A 19506-nucleotide genomic window follows, 5' to 3' on the forward strand; every position below is an offset into this window, starting at 1 on the left:
TTTCAATCTAGAGTCTTTAAATTTAATCTTAACTAAAATTTAATGTAATATATAGAATTGTTTCACGTGTTACCTAACACAGGGTAGTTTTCTGGTATATTTCATTTGAATTTGAGAGTGACATTTATATACAATTTTACTGTTGGGTTTAGTTGGTTTTTATAAAACTGGAAAATAACATGCTTGTAAAATATGTGGGATAATGTTGTCCCCCAGGTTTTCTTTCATGTGGATTGTTTAAATAGGTAAGAACTCTAGAAACAGTACTTTTCAGAAAAAAAATATTCTGGACTTGTTGTACCTATGTGACGATATAAAGAAATTATCTCAGAATTCATTGGAAATAGAACTTTTTTTTCTTTAAATGCATGTGTCAAATGTAGTTGAATATACACTGTGCCTATTTTTTCTTCTCTTATTCAACTTTTGGAATAGTAAGGTCTTAACTCTTTAAGAAAGATTATTAGGTAATGCTCAGTACTCCTATAAACTTAAAAATCAGGTTTTTAAATTTAGGCAATGGGAAGTTGATTTGGCCCAATGGACAGGGTATCCGCTTATCACATGGGAGGTCCAAGGTTCAAACCCAGGGCCTCCTGACCCGTGTGATGAGCTGGCCCATGCACAGTGCTGATGCGTGCAAGGAGTGCCCTGCCATGCAGGGGTGTCCCCCATATCAGGGAGTCCCACATGCAAGGAGTGTGCCCCTCAAGGAGAGATGCCCAGTGTGAAAAAAGTGCAGCCTGCCCAGGAATAGCACCGCACCCACGGAGAGCTGATACAGCAAGATGACGCAACAAAAAGAGACACAGATTCCTTGGTGCCACTGACAAGAATACAGGCGGACACAGAAGGACACATAGCGAATGGACACAGAGAGCAGACAACTGGCAGGGGGGTAAGGAGAGAGAAATAAGTAAAAGTAATTAAATCTTTAAAAAAATAAAATAAAATAAATTTAGGCATCATTATCCTCTTCTATTCCTTTTGATAAAATATCCATGTCTGAAAATAAGGTGGAATATATTATTGCCTGTCTGGTGGGGTTAAGACTGGGCATTCATACGTTTAAGACTTAAAATAAATAGCAAATTATTATGTTGAGCAATTAGTATTAGATCACGTTGGTATTGGCTCAGCCTTGGGTATTTTTTTTTTCTTTCCTTTTTATTGAAAGCTACAATTATTTATTATTGTAAGTAAAGGAGTTACGGTTAGGCTTTCTTTAAAAAAAAAGTCACATTCCAAGGTATGAGGGTTACTCCCATCCAGGCAAGGAAGCACCAGATGCTGCTGTTGAAGGCCTGCCGGAAGCCTAAGCGGTGGCTGTCTTTAAGCCTGACCACATACAGTGAGTGCGTCATTCCCCTGCACGACCTTTACTTCCTCCCAGTCCTGCTGGTGTCTGGTACTCATTGTCTGGCTCTGGTTCCTTTCTCAAGGCCCCCTGGGGGATGAGACCACAATGGGCAGAGGGCCCCACTCCTCCTGGAATTCCACAACCTGGAGAGTCTTATCAGCCAGCTGTTGAGTTTCCTGGCTGAGAGCCAGTGGAAAAAGCCCCAGGTTAAGACTGAGCAAGTTCACGGACCCCAAGACTATGTTGTACATGTCTTTGATACCAGTGAGTGGGCATGTGGTTACGATGGACCCATGACAGAGGCTATAACCTCTGGGTTGTTTCTTCATCTTGATATGCATTCCCTTAAATGTTAAAGTACTATCATGGAAGATTGTAGGGTCTTCATGCATTCTATGTAACGCTAATAGTGAACTGTTTTATTCTTTGTTTTTTTGAAAGCATTCATCTGTTCAGTGGCTTTCCCAGTGGCAAAACTTGCAGCTTCTCTTCCATTCCCCACAGATACCAGGACAAGGACTGATCACTTTCTTCCCTTTTTTGCTGTCATACTGAAAACATTTCTTACTTCAAGTATCTGGGTTTCAAAATCCTCATATGTTTCTCTACTGGCTCCAGGGTGAGAGGGGGCCAAGGCTGAGGCCGCTCCAAGTATTTCATGTTTTCCCTCAAACCTTGCTCCCGTTTAATCTTCATCTTCCTTTTCCAGTCCCACTCTTCTCTCTGTTCACCTTGTCAGCCTCCACCTTCTTCTGCTCTTCCTTGCTTCTTTGGGCAATGGACTGCACTGCTCCATTTCTCTTAAGAGGGGCATTCAGACCAGGACAGAGGAAACCATAATGCCTGACCCCTGATCATATCCTTTCTCTTTCTCCTTTCATCTCTTTCTTTTCTTGCTCCAGCACCAGTATCTGCCAAAGCACCTCTCCATCCTCTCCATAGCTCCTCTGCTGTCAATTTAGTGAAGAAGTTGTAGGGAGTATATTGTTGGCCCACCAAATTCCTGGGAGAAGAAATACAGCATTGTGTCTGCACAGCATGCCTCAAGCTGGTGTAAGGAAGGCTGTCTCTGCTCCTGGCCATGACAAAGGGCATTGCTGAGGGCTGTCTTAAGAGCTAACATGGAAGCTGTTGCGAAGATGTAAGGTAAAGCTGCCTGGCCTATAAATGACCCGCTGGCATGCTGCACAGTGCAGGCAGGCAGCCGCCGCTACCAAAGTCCGCGTCCTGTGTCTGCGGCGCTGGCCTCTCTCCACAGCCGGTGGTGACTGTCGCTCTTGACACAGCGGGCCTTGGCCGTGATGGCCTCGCGAGACCACAGAGCCAGGCCGAGACTCAGCGAGGCTGGTGCAGCCGCCATTTCTTTATTTTTTAGTGTTGCCTGAAGTTAAAGTTCTGAACTTTTTAAATGCATTTAACCTTATCAGAGTGCCTTTTAAAAACATTTTTGGCATTTTAAATATTGTCTGATATGAAGAGTGCCCTCTTTTTGGCAGTGATTCATTTCTGTACCTGTTTCCGAGAAAGTTGTTATACAAAGTGTAGTGATTGAATAGAACAGAACCTGTGTGTGGGAGGTATAAAGGTTCCATTTGATGTTAAGTGTAATCATACTGCGTTTTATCTAAAATTAGTAATGAAAAACGTCTAATTTCAGAGGATTGCTGTTTATCTACCATAATACCTGGTATGAATCATAAACTTTGTGGGTGATTTAAGTTCCGTTTCTGGCCTCTGAGTCTCATCTACCCTTAAGTGTTCTGTGAAGGAATCCTCAACATGCAAGGGTTCTGTCACTTCCGGAGGATTACAGCCAGAACAATGTAATGGATGCTCTTTAATCTGTTTTGTGGAGGGAGGAAGTGAAAACAAGTTGAATGAGAGAAACTAACTGGATTAAATTTTATTTAGTGACTTTGCAAACTTGACCAGGTGTTAAAAAGATCGAGATCTGTTGTGAATATTGAGGATGAAGTTTGCCCACCACACCTACTCAGAAGATCAATGGTGGGAAGAAAGGTTTTTGATCTTTTTTTCCAATTATGGATTTGTGTGTAGGAGAAAGGATGTACCATTTCCTATTTGATTGTGAAATGTCCCTCACTTGGGGTCCATCTTCTCTTATTATATCAGATCCAGTAATTTGTCCTGCCATCTCACTTAAGTCTCATTTCCATAGAAGTCTACCGTGGTTTTACTTAAAGTTCTTGAGGAACTTGAAAGTTCCTTCCCTGTTTGGTTAAGAGGAAAATTAAAGTTCTGTATGTCATTTAAGAGTTTTGCAACCATCTCAAATAGGAATCTAGGTATTCTGACCTTATTTCAGAGATCTAGGTAAAGCAGTGCTATAAACTTTACAACTTGTTTGAAATAATTTTATTTGCTTAAAGTATTCATTTGTATGTGGTTACTGTGGCTTTATTTTTCTGGTAACTGCCCTTCATTATAGAAATGAAAGTAGATAATTAAAAGCTATGAATAACTGCAGTGTTCAAATAGAAATGACCATTGGAAAAAAAAAGAATTTAACATAAACTCTAGGCATTGTCTAGTATTTGGAGTACTTATGTATGTAATTTAAAAGATAGTCACAAATGAGGAAAATTGTATGTTTCCTCATACAATTTGTTTTGAGACAATTATAAATATACCTCATTTTCACAATGAGAATAAAAGGCTAACATTCATCGAGTGCTTGTTATATGCCAGACCCTATGCCAAGGACTTTTTTTTTTTCCTATGCCAAACACTTTGCATGTATCCTGCTATTTAATTCTAAAAACATACCTGTGAGGTAGTTTCTAAACTCTTACTATTTTTGACTACCTTTTGAAACTGATTTCAAAAGATGCTTGCTATTTTTAAGGGGGTTTGATTATTGGAAAGATAGTGAGGAGAGTTAGATGACTCTATAAAACTAGGCTTAAATAATTAGGCCTTCATTACCTGACATAAAAATTTTAAATATTTGGATGGATGAATTTTTAAATGTTGTTAAATAATATAAATTGAACTTTTTTTTTCTTTTTTTAACATTTAGGACTGTGTCTAAGAAACTATGTTAAATAGCTAGGTGAAGATATAGGTTATTGAAACATGACCCTATTCTCAAGGAGTTTACATTTCATTTAGAAATAGTTACTATAGCTTGAGACTAGGCAGAAGTATAGACAAGGCTGGGAAGTCTGAATTCAACTGGTAGATTGTCTGGGTGAACTCAGGGGAAGACAAGTTGGATAAAAACCTGATGAACCTCCTGAGGGAGAACTTACCTCAGGAAAGAAGCAGCTAGTGTACTGAACTTGACTTTGTCATAGGCAATGAAGGGCAGAGCAATTCTGAGCTTAGGATAATGTCTGCTCTTCATATTCTACTGCTCCAGCTCTCATTGGATGCATGTCTGAGCCAGGTGGAACTACAGGAGGGTATAAATAAAAGCGTGCAGTGAGAGAAACCTTGCTCTCGAGAATATTTTGGAGTCTCCCAGAAATATTCTGACTTGTATAAAGGGCTGGGAATTCTGTGCCAGCAGATCCAAGAGTTGGTGACATTTATGTTACCACTATTGATAGAACACATCAGTGCCATGGGATACTGGAAACACAGGGGTTCTAGAAGTAACCATTATACCAGTGACAAGGCGATGGGGATATAAAAGAGAGAGAGCGGAGAGGGAGAGAGAGAGAAAGAGAGAGAGATTCAGGAGTTTGGAAGATAGAATGATTGCTCTCATCTTAGAGCGCTTAGGAAGGCATCAGAGAAGAGATGACTTTTGAATAGGGTCTAAAGAATATTTACTATTTAAATATAATATGATAGGAAAGAGGGAGTGGGAATGCCAGACCATAGGGAGGAAAATATTGGAGTAAAGATTTGGAATGATGAGTGTGGGGAAGGAAGGGGACAGTGAGAACTTTAGTTTGCCTTCGTCATAGAACATGTGAAGAATGTCTGAGTGGCAGTAAACAAGGAGTGTCCTGATTGGAATTTTACCTAGGAGAGGTCAGTATATAGACTGCATTGTGGGGAGTGAAACTATAGTCATGGCAAGAGCAGTTTGTAGACTACAAAAGCGAAATAATAGGCAATAGGATTCTGAACTAGAGCAGTAACTGTGGATATAGTGAAGAGGGAAAGATCGCATGACATTACTGAGTGGAATTCCTAAAATTTGGCAACTGATGTGGATGGGAGGGAAGAAGAGAGTGTGTGTAGGGTGGGGTCAAAGATGATTTGAGTGTTGAACTGGCATGAGTAGGAAATATGCAGAACAGAAGAAAAGGAGGAAGAAAAAACTTTGATAAATTCTCTCTAAGACACATTGCATGTGAAATACCAACAGGATGCACAGATGGAGATGTTTAGCCGACATTTGGGAGTTGTGGAAACTCTGGAGGGAGTACTTGGCCAGAGAGGAATTTGAGAGACATGGGGCATAAGGGAGGTAATTGAAGCTGGGACAGTGGATAGGCTTGAGGATGTCCATAGAGGAGAGCTGAAATATGGAGCCTTGAAGAATATCTGTTTTTAGAGAGCAGAAAGAGGAGCCTGAGAATGAGACAGAAAGAAGTGACTAAGCAAAGGAAACAGAACTCCAAGAGTAGGATATTTCTAGAAACCAAGGGATTTAAAATTGAGGGTCAAGTTTAAATGAATTTAAAAAATGAAATTATACAATATTTTTAACCTGAAGTACGTTTATTAACTGAAATTATGCCCAAGTAGTATTCCTTAATAAGTTCTTATAAGGTCTAATGAATAACTGAGAATGATTGTGACTCAAGTATTGGTGTCATGTAACTATGCTTATTTGTTGGTTGAGTCACTTAGATATTTGAAAATGTTTCTCTGTTAAATATTTAAAATGTTTTCCCCTAACTGTTCCTTTTTCCTCAGATGTAAGAAGGTAATTTTATTTCTTTTTGAGTTATCTTATCCATGTAAACTACAGTTACACTCATTGTTTTCTATAGTGGCCATAAAAATGCCTTTAAAAAATAAGGAATATATAACTCTCAGTTATTGATCGACTATTTTAACCGCTAACATGTTTAATCTTCCCATTCAGTCTGCTTATAGGCTTCTTCAAAACCATCACCATCAATGAGTTGTTGCTGAGGTATAGAATATTATCTGATATCCAAACACTTAGCAGTAGTTACTTATGGAGAGAGAGTTTGGAGGGTGAATGGTCGTGTGTATATTTAGGGAGATTTCCATCTTTTACTTTAAATTTATGAATATTTCATAATATACATGTGTTTATTGCAGTTTATAGATATGTTTTTTTGAACACCTGCATATTATACAAGTGAACGATAGTGGGCATAGTTCATGTTGCACATGTTATTTGTGCATACTGCAGGCTACAAATGATATACCTGAGGTGAACAAAGACATATGTGACTTAAAAACAGCAATATAAATACATTAAACTCCTATATAAGTAGACAGTGAAGTATTCATATACAAGTCAAAAGAGGCAAGGGCATTTAGCTCTCTATTGGATGTCAAGATTTTATGTAGAGAATAGATAAAGCACTTATCAGAGTTTCCATTAGTCAGTGGGAATTCATGAAGAAAGTGATTTGATTTTAGTCGTTTAAATGCTCATTGCGAAACAATATTTTACAAATTGTAGCTGAAAGAAGGTGTGTTCTAAGCATGTCTTAATGTTACTTGAGGTTCTTTTGGTTTTTATTTTTCTTATTTTCGTTTGGAATAAGTTGGTATTTTCTGATATACATAAGTGAACCAAGACTGTAGTTTCATCCTATATTTCCTTGAAAGTTGTATTTGTATGTTGCTCTTTTTCTTCTAAAAACAAGCATTTTTCAGGCCTTCCTATCCTAGCAAAAATCTTTTCTTCATGTATTTTTTTCTCAATATGGGTGGTTTGAGTTGTTATGCCTTTTAAAAAAAAATAACTATAAATGGAGTAAACACTGTCAGTGATAGAATGGGAAGTCTGCCTTGAAGCTGGAGGCACTACAGATTGTTTAAAAGCTACAGAAGGCAGATCAGGATGGAGTTCACAATCAGAAAGATTATCTATGTTTATGCAAAATTGTAAATGTTGCCAGCTCAGCCTATAGTAACTAGCTCCATAAAGAAAAGAACACATTTTACTGTATGTGATACAGAAAATACTTGGTTAAAACCAGTCCTTTTAGTTATGTCTGAACATACATAGCTATAGTCATCTGCAGAAGCATCCACATGTACAAAGAGAGAGGCTAGACGGACTAAGAACCAGACTTCAGCTGATATCTGTATTTTGCAAGTTCTTATAGCTTTTAACATCTCCAGTGGGGAAAGCATATCTAGTGGATTTTATCTTTTAACTGAGATGAGAAAGGGTCCTCAGAACGCAAATGGCTTATCTTTAGTGGCATAATTCAGCAATGTGTCTAAAATTTTATTTATTCTAATTGTATAGACAAACTTCTGGATAATGTTAAAATTAGCTGGTCAATTTTAAACTAAACAGATGTTTTTCTGTAGATAATTGTTATTATATAACAAGAAAAGTTGAGATTTTGTTGGAGGTGACTTTGTTCAATTTTAAGTTCTAATATTTTAGTTGCACAACCATTGAATAGCTGTAAAAACTAGGATGGGATATATTTAGAGTCTAAAAATATGCTTTCCTGAAAACACTCAGCAGGTACTTTATGATATCCTTCTGGATTAATACTTACATTTGTGGGCTATTTCTTATAAAAATAATTTTAAATATGGCATTTATTAAATAATGAATGCTAAGTAAAACAAGGTGCTATATAGGATGCTCCTTAATGTCTCTTAAGATACATCATTTCCATAAAAAGTCAGAGACAGAGGAAAGTGTTTTTCAGGTTCTCCAGAAGAAAATTTTTTTTTTTTTTTTAATTTTATTATTTATTTCTCTCCCCTTCCCCCCCGCCCCAGTTGTCTGCTCTCTGTGTCTATTTGCTGTGTCTTCTTTGTCCACTTCTGTTGTCAGCGGCACAGGAATCTGTGTTTCTTTTTGCTGCGTCACCTTGTGTCATTTCTCTGTGTGGGCAGCGCCATTCTTAGGCATTTAGCACTGGGCAGCTCTCCTTACGGGGTGCACTCCTTGCACGTGGGGCTCCCCTATGCAGGGACACCCCCACGTGGCAGGGCACTCCTTGTGTGCATCAGCACTGCGCATGGGCCAGCTCCACACGGGTCAAGGAGGTCCGGGGTTTGAACCGTGGACCTCCCATGTGGTAGACAGACGCCCTAACTGCTGGGCCAAGTCCACTTCCCTTATTATCTATATTCTGTGATCAACTTAAATTTTAAAAAATTGTGTCAGATCTGAAATCTCTGTGGCCTTGACAACTGAACTGTGGTCTAAACTATTAAAAATTTTAGCTAAGCCCTTTGTAAATGAATTACTAGGATGAACATTTTTAAAGAGATTAAAGAAATGTAATAACAGAAACCAAATGTGCAAGATCAGTATATTTGGAATAAGTGGAGAAATGTTGGAAGAATGCATTTTTTAAACTACAAATTTTGTTCCCCCGTTTTAGTGTTTGTTGTCATGAAAATAATCACAAACCCACATGCCCAAGCCTTAATGAAAACCTGGTGGCTGCAGAAATAATCGGAAATATAACATGCTACATTTCTCTTTTTAACCCATTTCATGTAACTTACATTTCACACAGTATTTTTTAAAAAAGATATATTTATTTATTTATTTCCCCCCGCCCTCGCCCCCGTTGTCTGATCTCTGTGTCTATTTGCTGCGTACTCTTCTTTGTCCACTTCCGTTGTCAGTGGCACGGAAATCTGTGTTTCTTTTTGTTGTGTCATCTTGTGTCAGCTCTCCGGGGTGTGTGTGGTGCCATTCCTGGGCAGGCTGCACTTCCTTTTGTGCTGGGCAGCTCTCCTTATGGGGCGCACTTCTTGCACATGGGGCCCCCCTATGCGGGGACACCCTTGCGTGGCAGGGCACTCCTTGTGCGCATCAGCACTGCGCATGGGCCAGCTCCACACAGGTCAAGGAGGCCCGGGGTTTGAACCACAGACCTCCTACGTGGTAGACGGACGCCCTAACCACTGGGGCAAGTCTGCTTCCCTCACACAGTATTTTTAAGGAGTTTTAAGCATATTTGACTCTTGCAGGTGCTGGGTTTTTGGATTTTTGTAACATGGGAAATAGAAAAAAAGGAGGAATGATTGAAAGAGAATGACATTTTGTAAGCCAAAGATAGGTTTTCAGGCCTTATACTTTTAGAAATTTATTTCCACTACTACTGCTCCATAGCTACCATTTTGACATATCTGCATCAGTTAATTATCTCCTAGGTACACACTTTTAACGCCAGCTGCAGTCATACAATAGCAGCAGCCAACAGCACACTATTGCCCCCAGACGAAGGGGAAGTGTTTATAACAATTCCTGCCATACTGACTCTCATTACCATCCAGGTGAATTCCTATTTTTCCTCTATGAAAAATGTTTGCACTATGGATTTGCTGTGAATAGGCTGGGGGATCCACGTCATGTCTGCTAAGGTGAGTATGGAAATTCAAGGAACTGAATTTTCCTGGCTTCATCTCTGGGCTGATGTAGGAACATAAGGCAGATACAGTGAGTCTAATATAACTCCATATGTGTGGTAATGAGATTCAGACTCACTTATCTTTTGGTCTTTTGTGCCTCTTCTTTAAGCCTGAGGATATTCAGGGAAGACATAGAAGAACAGGCTGCAAGGTTTTGAAAATTAAATATAAGTTTTTGTTTTAGGAATGATACTGAAAACAGTTATATATTAAAATAAAATAAAAGGAGGTCTTCTGTTCTCAGGACATCACTGCAAGAATTTCATGCATGAGAGAAAATAGGATAATACTCTCATATGTAGCTGGTATTATAATTATTGTTAGCTTTTTCATTTTATTATTATTATATTTTTACTTTCCTTTGTATGTATTATCATGATTCTAATGTGTTTAAGGGTGGAGAACAGGAAGAGATAGATTGGAAAAGGAAGAGAGAAGCCAGGGTTATTTTAGAATAGAAAAATAGCAAATAGATGCTATCTTAACAGAAGTTTGGGTACTCCTTGGTTTATTATTATTTTTTCCTACTTTTATCCAAACCACTACGTTGCTTGCTGTGCAGATGGGACCCAGAAGTAGTACAAAATCACTCTCAGAACTACTGATAAGCAACAGATTTGTTTTCTACCTGAAACAAGGGCAGACCAAGTGTGTTATATATCTACCTTGGGGAAAAAGAAAGGGGTATGCTTCCTGGAATTTATTGTTGGGAGACTGTCATTCTTCTGTGAAAAAGAGAGATAAAAGGGGTGGCAGTGGTAGTGTCCTGAACAGAAGTGAGTCTAAATCTTTTTATTAATCACTAATACTGCTGTAACCAACTATCATATTTAGTTATAGAATTCTCAAAAGCAGATTCAAACTGAAGTGTAATTTAGACACAGTGAAATTTATCCTTTTTTTTGTGTGTACAATCTGATAAAATTTTGACAGTTGTATACAGTCATACAGCCACCACCACAATCATGATACAGAAAAAGATCCCTTGCACCTTTGTAATTTTCACTCCCTCCACCTCCAGCAACCACTGATCTGCATTCTTTCACTGCAGTTTTACCTCTTCTAGAATTTCATAGGAATGGAATCATGCAGTAGATATTTATTTTATATCTGGCTTTTTTTCAGTTATCATTATGCCTCTGCAATTCATCCATGTTATTGCATATTCATAGGTTTCTTTTTATTATTGAGTATTATTGTACTATATGACTACATTGAAATTTATCTGTTGGACAATTGAAAGACATTTGGATTCTTCTCATTTTTGGCTATAACAAATAAAGCTGCTATGTACTTTAGTATAAAAGTCCTTGTGTAGACAGGTTTTTATTTCATTTAAGTAAATATTTAAGATTGGAATTGCTGTGCCATATGATCAGTGTATATCTTTTAATGGAACTGTCAAAGTGTTTTCCAAAGTGGCTATACCATTTTGCATTCTCTGTAGCAAGGTATGAGAGTTCCAGTTGCTCTGCATCCTTGCCAGTAGAAGGTAATGTCAATATTTTTAATTTTAGTCATTCTGGTGGGTGGATAGGGGTATCTCATTAAGGTTTTGAATTTTATATTCATTGCTGTACTGACTGGTGATGTTTAGTGTTTTTTCATGTGTGAATTGTCATTCATATATCTTTTGTGAAATGTCTTTACAAATCAATTTAAAAATGATCATTTGTTTTATGCAGTTTAAGAATTCTTTTTATATTCTGGATACAAATATTGTATTTTCTCCTTGTCAGTAACAAGCCTTTTCATTTTCTTAGTGACTTTTGAAGTCTAAATTATTGACATTTTCTTTTATATTTATGCTCCTTGCATCTTACTTAAGGAATCCTTGGCAAATCCCAAGTATTTTTCTCCAAGAAAGTTTAGTTGATCTTTATATTTAGGTCTATGAGGCATTTTGAGCTGATTTTTTGTACATGGGATGAGGTAAGAATTTATTTACTTATTTATTGTATATGGCTATCAAGTTGTTCCAGTACTATTTCTTGGAAGGACTATCCTTTCCCTCGTTGTGGTATAGTTTGGTATCTTTGTTGAACATAAAATGACAGTGTGTGTATGGGTCTATTTCTGGACTTCCAGTTCTTTCTGACAATGTATATATCTGTCTTTAATACTACACTACGTTGATTACTAAAATTTAAAAATAAGCCTTGACACTATGTAGTACAAGATCTCTGACTTTGTTCTTTTATTCCAAAATTATTTTGGCTTTTCTAGATGTTGAAATCCAATTGTCAATTTATACAAGAAAAGCAAGCTGAGATTTTGATTGCTATTATGTTGAATCCATATATCAATTTAAGGAAATTAACATCTTAACATTCTTGAATATTCTGATCACCAAACGCAGTAACTCTATTGATTTAGAGCTTTAGTTTATCTCAGCAATAATTTTTAATTTCCAATGTACGGCGGATATGGCACATATTTTCTTAAATTTTTGATACTGTTGGAAATGCTACTTCTTTTTTAAGATTTCAGTTTCCAATTTTTTTTATTGCTAGCATTTAGACATAAATTGATTTTTGTATATTGACCATTTATTCTGTGACTTTTTGGTTTTAGTAGCTTTTTTTGTAGCTCTCAGGATTTTCTATATAGACTATATATATTGTCTGGAAGAACAAGACAATTTTTACTTCCTTCTTTCTAGTCTGGATGCTATTATCCCCTTTTTTCTCACCTGATATTACTGGCTTGGATCTCTAATAATGTTGAAAAGGCATGGTGAATGTGGGAATCCTTATCTTGTTCCTAATCTTAGGGGAAATGCATTCAATCTTTCACCATTCATTATTATGTTAGTTTTTCATAGGTATTTTAGGTGGGGAAGTTGCCTACTATTTTTAGTTTGCTGGTTTTACTTTTATTTTTAGTTGGTTTTATCTTTTATGAATTTAGTTAAATGTTTTTCCTTCATTTATTGAGATAATCATATGACTTTTATTTTTTGTTACTATGATCTTGGTTACATTGACTGATTTTCAAATGACTCACTACTCAAAGTATGGACCCCAGACCAGATGCATGTGCATTACCAGGGGGTTTGTTAGAAATATGGAATCTCAGGTCTGATTATCAAATCACAATCTGATTTTTAAAAATTAAAATAATATTTTGAAGTAATTATAGATTCACATGCATTTTTTTTTTTCTTCTTTAGTTAGGCCACTAAAAAGAATTTATTGGGAAATGGGGAAAGAACAACAGAGCTTGCTAAGAAATGGGAGAGAAAGATAGAAATGCACACCAAGATTTCGTTCGGGCCCCTCTAAGCAGAGAATGTGTACTCTGCCTCTTCTGTGGTTACCTTTTAAACTGTTAATTATTCCACCCCCTTGCTAATGATAAGCGATGGGCCCCGGTGGTTACTTGTTTACCCACCTATGGTGGGGCCAGTGATGAGGCCTGTTTGTAATATTCGGGGCCAAGGGGAGATCCTGGAAAAAGAGAAACTGGGACGTTGAGGTTATACTCAAGTTCCCAGCGAGGTCTTGCAGCCATATTGTCTGCTGGCCAAGCGATGTTGTCTATTGGCCATTCAATCACATGCAGTTTTAAGAAGCAATGTAGAGAATTCCTTTGTACCCTTTACCCAGGTTTCCCTAGTTTGATATAGTTTAAAAACTATACTACAGTATCATAACCAGGAAACTGACATTGATACGGAAAACTGGCATTGATACTGTTAATACTCAGATCATTTCCATCACCCAAGAATCCCTCACCTTTTACACTTATACTCACTTCCCTCCAGCCCCCACCTCCTCCTTAAGCCCTAATATTCAATAATCTTTTCTCCATCCCTACAATTTTGTCATTTCAGAATGTTATTTAAAGGTTATCAGACATTATGTGTACTTTCAAAGTTTTTTTTTGTATATTGTACCTAGATATTCATCCACTAACTCCAGGTTATTACGTGCATCAATTTTTCATTCTTTTTTTATGGCTAAGTAAATAGTCCATCGTATGCATCCACCAGAGTTTAACTCTTTACCTGCTGAAGGACATCTGTTGTTTCCAGTTTTTGCATATTTTGAGAAAAGCTGCTATAGACATGTGTGTACAGGTTCTTTTTTTAAAAATAATTTCACTGTTTTTTTTTAACAGCACTTACCTTTTTTTAAATTTCTCCCCACCTTCCCTTCCGCCTCCCCCCCCCTTTATCTGCTCTCTGTGTCCATTCACTGTGCATTCTGTGTCTGTTGCATTGTCATTAGGTGGCTCTGGAAACCCATTCTAGGACCTTCCAGAGTGGGAGAGAGATGATCATTTCTCTTGTGTCACCTCATTTCCCTAGTTCATTGCATCTAATATTGTCTCTTCTCTGTGTCTCTCTTTTTGTTTTGTCATCTTGCTGCATCAGCTTTCTGTGTGGGCGGCACCACTTCTCTGTGGGGTGGCACTCCTTGCACATGGCAGCACTTCACATGGGCCAGCTTGCCACACAGGCCAGGGGTCCCTGGGTATCGAACCCTGGACCTCCTATATGGTAGGCGGAAGCTCTATCTGTTGAACCATATCCACTTCCCAGCACTAACTTACCTTTGTTACAGTTGATGAAAGATTAGTTAGTTCTATCACCCCTTATTTACATTGTCTATTTTCTCCTATATACCATCTTATTATTATCGCCTTATATTAGTATCGTGCATTTGTTATAATTCATGAAAGAACATTTTTATACTTATATTATTAACTATAGTCCATCATATACAATAGGGTTTACTATGTTGTACAGTCCTATGTTTTATCTTTTAATTTTTATTCTACTAATATATGCATTCTAAAGTTTCCTCTTTAAGCCACATTTACTTATACAGTTCAGTACTATCAGCCTAAATAGAAATTCTGTACAAGTTAATCATAAACTCCCATTCATTAAGCCAAATCTATTTCCTGTTAACCTGTATTCTGGATTTTAACTCTATGAGTTTGGTTATTATAAATAGTTCATAACCATGAAATCATATAATATTTGTCCTTTTATGTCTGGTTTGTATCACTCCACATAATGTCTTCAAGGTTCATGCATGCAGTTGTTGCATGCAGTGGACTTCATTCTTTTTTAGAGTGGAATGGTATTCCATCCTATGTTTATACCACATTTTATTTATCCATTCATTAGTTAATGGACATTTGGTTTGCTTATATATTTTGGCAATTGTGAATAATGCTACTGTGAATGTTGCTGTGTGATTATCGATTTGAATCCCTGCTTTCTGTTATTCTGGCTATGTACCTAGTAGTAGGAATACCAGATCATATGGTATTTCTATATTTGGGTTCCTGAGGAAATGCAAACTGCTTTCCACAGAGGTTGCACCATATTACATTCCCACTAGCTATGAATGAGTGTTCCTATTTTTCCCATATATCTTCTTCAACATTTGTAGTATTCCAGTTTTTCAGTATTGGCCCTTCTAGTGGGTATGAAATGATAGTTCATTGTGGTTTTGATTTGTGTTTCCCTAATAGTGATGTTGGGAATCTTTTCATGTGCTTTTTAGCCATTTTTATATCCTCTTTGGAGAAATATCTATTCAAGTCATTTACCATTTTATAAATTCATTTGTTTGTCTTTTTATTGTTGAACTGTAGAATTTCTTTATATATTCTGGATATTAAACCCTTTTTAGATATGTGTTTTCTAAATATTTCCTCCCATTGAGTAAGTTGTCTTGTTACTTTCTTGACAAAGTTCTTTGTTTTTATTTATTTATTTATTTATTTCCCCTCCTTGCGGCTTGCTTGCTGTCTGCTCTCTGTGTCCATGCGCTGTGCGTTCTACTGTGTCTGCTTGTCTCCCTTTGTTACGTCATCTTGCTGTGCCAGCTCTCCGTGGGCATGGGCCATCAGCTCTCCATGGCGCGCGGCTGTCAGCTCTCTGCAGGTGCAGTCCAGTTTACCTTCACAAGGAGGCCCCGGGACATGAACCCAGGGCCTCCCATATGGTAGATGGGAGCCCAGTTGAGCCACAGCCACTTCCCTCTTGACAAAGTTCTTTGATATGCACATGCTTTTTATTTTTATTTTGAGGAGTTCCCATTTATTTACTTTTTCCTTTCATGGTTTGTGTTTTGGGTATAAAGTCTAAGTAACCATGGCCTACCACAGCATCCGGAAGATGGTACCCTACATTTTCTTCAAAGAGTTTTTATAGTTCTGATTCTTATATTTAGGTCTTTGATCTATTTTGAGTTAATTTTTGTATATGGTGTGAGCTAGGGGTCCTCTTTCATTCTTTTGCATATGAATATCCAGTTGTCCCAACACTGTTTGTTGAAGAGACTATTCTTTGCCAGTTGTGTGGACTTGGCAGCCTTGTCAAAAATCAGTGTGCCATAGATGTGAGGGCCTATTTCTGAACTCTCGATTCAATTCCATTGATGATCTATGTATCCTAATGCCAATATCTTGCTGTTTTGACTACTGTAACTTTGTAATAAGCTCTAAAATTAGGAAGTGTGAGTCCTCCAAATTCGTTGTTCACTTTCAAGATGTTTTTGGCTATTTGGGGTCCCTTATCCTTCCAAATAAATTTGATAATTAGCTTTCCATTTCTGTGAAGTCGCTGTTGGGATTTTGATTGGGATTACATTGAATCTGTAAATCAATTTGGGTATAATTGACGTCCTAACAATATTCAGTCTTCCAATCCATGTATGTGGAATGTTAGGTGTTCCCTGATTTCTTTTCATAGTTTTCTGTGTACAAGTCCTTTACATCCTTGGTTAAATTTCTTTCCAGGTATTTGATCCTTTTTGTTGTTATCATAAATGGAGTTTGTTTCTGGATTTCCTCCTCAGATTGCTCATTATTAGTCTATAGAAACAGTACTGATTTTTTGTGTTGATCTTGTATCCTGTCACTTTCCTATACTCATTAATTACCTCTAGTAGCTTTGTTTGGACTTTCTCTCTGTAGGATCATGTCATTTGCAAATAGTGAAAGTTTTACTTTTTCCTTTCCAATTTGGATACCATTTATTTATTTTTTCTTGCCTAATTGCTCTGGCTGGAACTTCTAGCATAATGTGGAGTAAAAGTGTTAATGGTGGACATCCATGTCTTTTTCCACATATTAGAGTGATAGCTTTCAGCCACCCACTATTAAGTACATTGTTAGCTGTGAGTTTTTCATATATGCCCTCTAACATTTTGAGGAACTTTCCTTCTTTTCCTATTTTTTAAGTGTTTTTGTCAAGAAAGGATGTTGGCTTTTGTCAAAGGCCATTTTTGTGTCAACTGAGATGATCATGTTTGTTTTCTCCCTTCCATTTGTTTATGTCTTGTATTACATTAATTGACTTTCTAGTGTTGAAACACTCTTGCATAGCTGGGATAAAATCTACTTGATCACGGTGTCTAATTCTTTTTATGTGCTGTTGGATTTAATTTACAAGTATTTTGTTGAGATTTTCACATCTATATTAATTAGAGAAATTGGTGTGTCTTAGTTTGCCCAGGACTGCCCATGAGAAATACCAGAAATGAGTTGGCTTTTATAATGGGAAATTTATTAGGGGTGAAAACTTACAGTTCCAAAACCTGGGTTAATGTCCAAATCAAGGTACCATCTGAGATGCTTTCTCACCAAAATCAGCTACTGGTCATCCTGGTGTCCTGCCACTTGGTGAGGCACAATGGGAGCCAATCTCTGCCTAAGTCCCTGCCTTCCTCGGGGCTCACTGTCTCCAGCAGAGCTGTGGGTGATCAGGCATATGGCTAGTCTCTTTCCTGGTCTCCTCTCAGACTTGGTTGCTCTGTTTTCTCTCTGAGCCCAGCTGTGTTGATCAGGCATATGACTCATCTCTTCAGCCTTGAGTTGAGTGGGCTCAGCCTCTTGAGGGCTTTGTGCTTCAGCTTCAGCTGTTTGCTATCCTCAAATCTTCTCTTTCATATGGCCAGGTCAAAATGGCAGAGCTTCATTTTCTTCATGTTTTCTTCCTCTCTGTGTCTGTGTTTATATAAGGTTCCAGTAAGAGGGCAGACACCCAACCTGAGTCATACCTCACTGAGTTAGTCCAATAAAAACCAATCTAGTAGATTGTTCTAATAAAGGTTTTTGATGACAAATTCAATTTATCTACTTGTAATTGGTCGTTTGAGGTCTTCTATTTCTCCTAGAGTCAGTGTACGTTGTTTGTGTATTTCTAGGAACTTGTCCATTTCATCTAAGTTGTCTAATTTGTTGGCATACAGTTGTTCATAGATTCTTCTTATGATCTTTTACATCTGCAGAGTCAATAGTAATGCCCCCCCCTCACTTCTTATTTTATTTATTTGCATCTTCTTTCTTTTTTGTATGTGAGTCTAGCTAAGGGTTTGTCAATTTTATCATCTTTTTAAAGAACCAACTTTTGGTTTTGTTAATTCTCTCTGTTGACTGTTTTATTCTAAATTAGATTTATTTCTGCTCTAATCTTTGTTATCTCCTTCCTCTTCTTGCTTTGGGGTTAGACTGCTGTTGTTCTAGTTCCTCCAGGTATGCAGTTATGTCTTCGGTTTTAGCTCTTCTTTTTTAATGCAAGCATTTAGAGCTATAAATGTCCCCCTCAGCACTGCTTTTGCTGCCTCCTGTAAGTTTTGTTCTTGTTTTCCCTCCCGTAAGTTTTGTTCTTGTTTTCATTATCTTGAGATATTTACTGATTTCTCTTGCAATTTCTTCTTTGATCCTCTCATTGTTTAAGAGTGTGCTGTTTAACTTCCAAATAATTATGAATTTTCTAGTTCTCCACCTGTTATTGATTTCCAGCTTTTATTCCATTATGGTCAGTGAAGATACTTTGTATAATTCAACACTTTAAAATTATTAAAAATTATTAAGACTTCTTTTGTTACACGGCATGTGGTCTATCTTGAATAATGATGCATGCATCCTTTAGAAGTTCATATAACTGCTGTTTTGGGGTACAGTGTTCTGTATATGACTGTTAGGTCTATTTCATTTGTCATCTTATGCATGTTCTCTCTTTCCTTATTGATCCTCTGTCTAGATATTCTATTGATGAGAATGATGTATTCAAGTCTCCAGCTATTATTGTAGAGATGGCTATATCTCCCTTAAATTTTTCCAGTGCTTGCCTCATGTATTTTGGGGCACCCTGGTTAGGTGCATGTATTAGTCAGGATTCTCTAGGGAAACAGAATCAACAGGAGATATTTGTCAGTAGTATGCAGTTTTATGAGTCTCTCATGCAGCCGCGGGGATGTACAAGTCCAGGTTCCACAGGCAGGCTGCAAACAGGGGCTCCTATGAAAGTCCAGTGAAGGTTCTTCATGAGTTCTGGGAGATGCTGGCTGTCCAAAGACAAGCTGGGAAATTCTCTCTCAATGCTGGAATCACTTCCCCTTTTAAGGCATTCAACTGATTCGGTTAAGCGTCACTCATTGCTGATGGCAGTCTCCCTGATTGATGTAATTGTAATCAGCTATCTATGATTTACCATTACAGTAAAGTCAATGGTGACTAAAATCCATAAATCCCCTTATATTACAGTTAGCCCAGTACTTGTTTGACCAAACAACTGGGCACAGTTATCTGGCTGAATT

At 37.4% G+C, this 19506-nt stretch overlaps 1 protein-coding gene and 1 pseudogene across 5 annotated transcripts in view; one reads left to right on the forward strand and one right to left on the reverse strand.

Moving 5' to 3' along the window:
* Nucleotides 1–19506, forward strand: part of ADAMTS3 (ADAM metallopeptidase with thrombospondin type 1 motif 3) — a 316618-nt gene that overhangs the window by 60283 nt on the left and 236829 nt on the right. The window lies entirely within an intron of this gene.
* LOC139438047 (small ribosomal subunit protein uS5m pseudogene) lies at nucleotides 1438–2455 on the reverse strand (annotated as a pseudogene).

The sequence above is a fragment of the Dasypus novemcinctus genome, chromosome 1 (genome assembly GCF_030445035.2).
Source record: "Dasypus novemcinctus isolate mDasNov1 chromosome 1, mDasNov1.1.hap2, whole genome shotgun sequence".
NCBI lineage: Eukaryota > Metazoa > Chordata > Mammalia > Cingulata > Dasypodidae > Dasypus > Dasypus novemcinctus.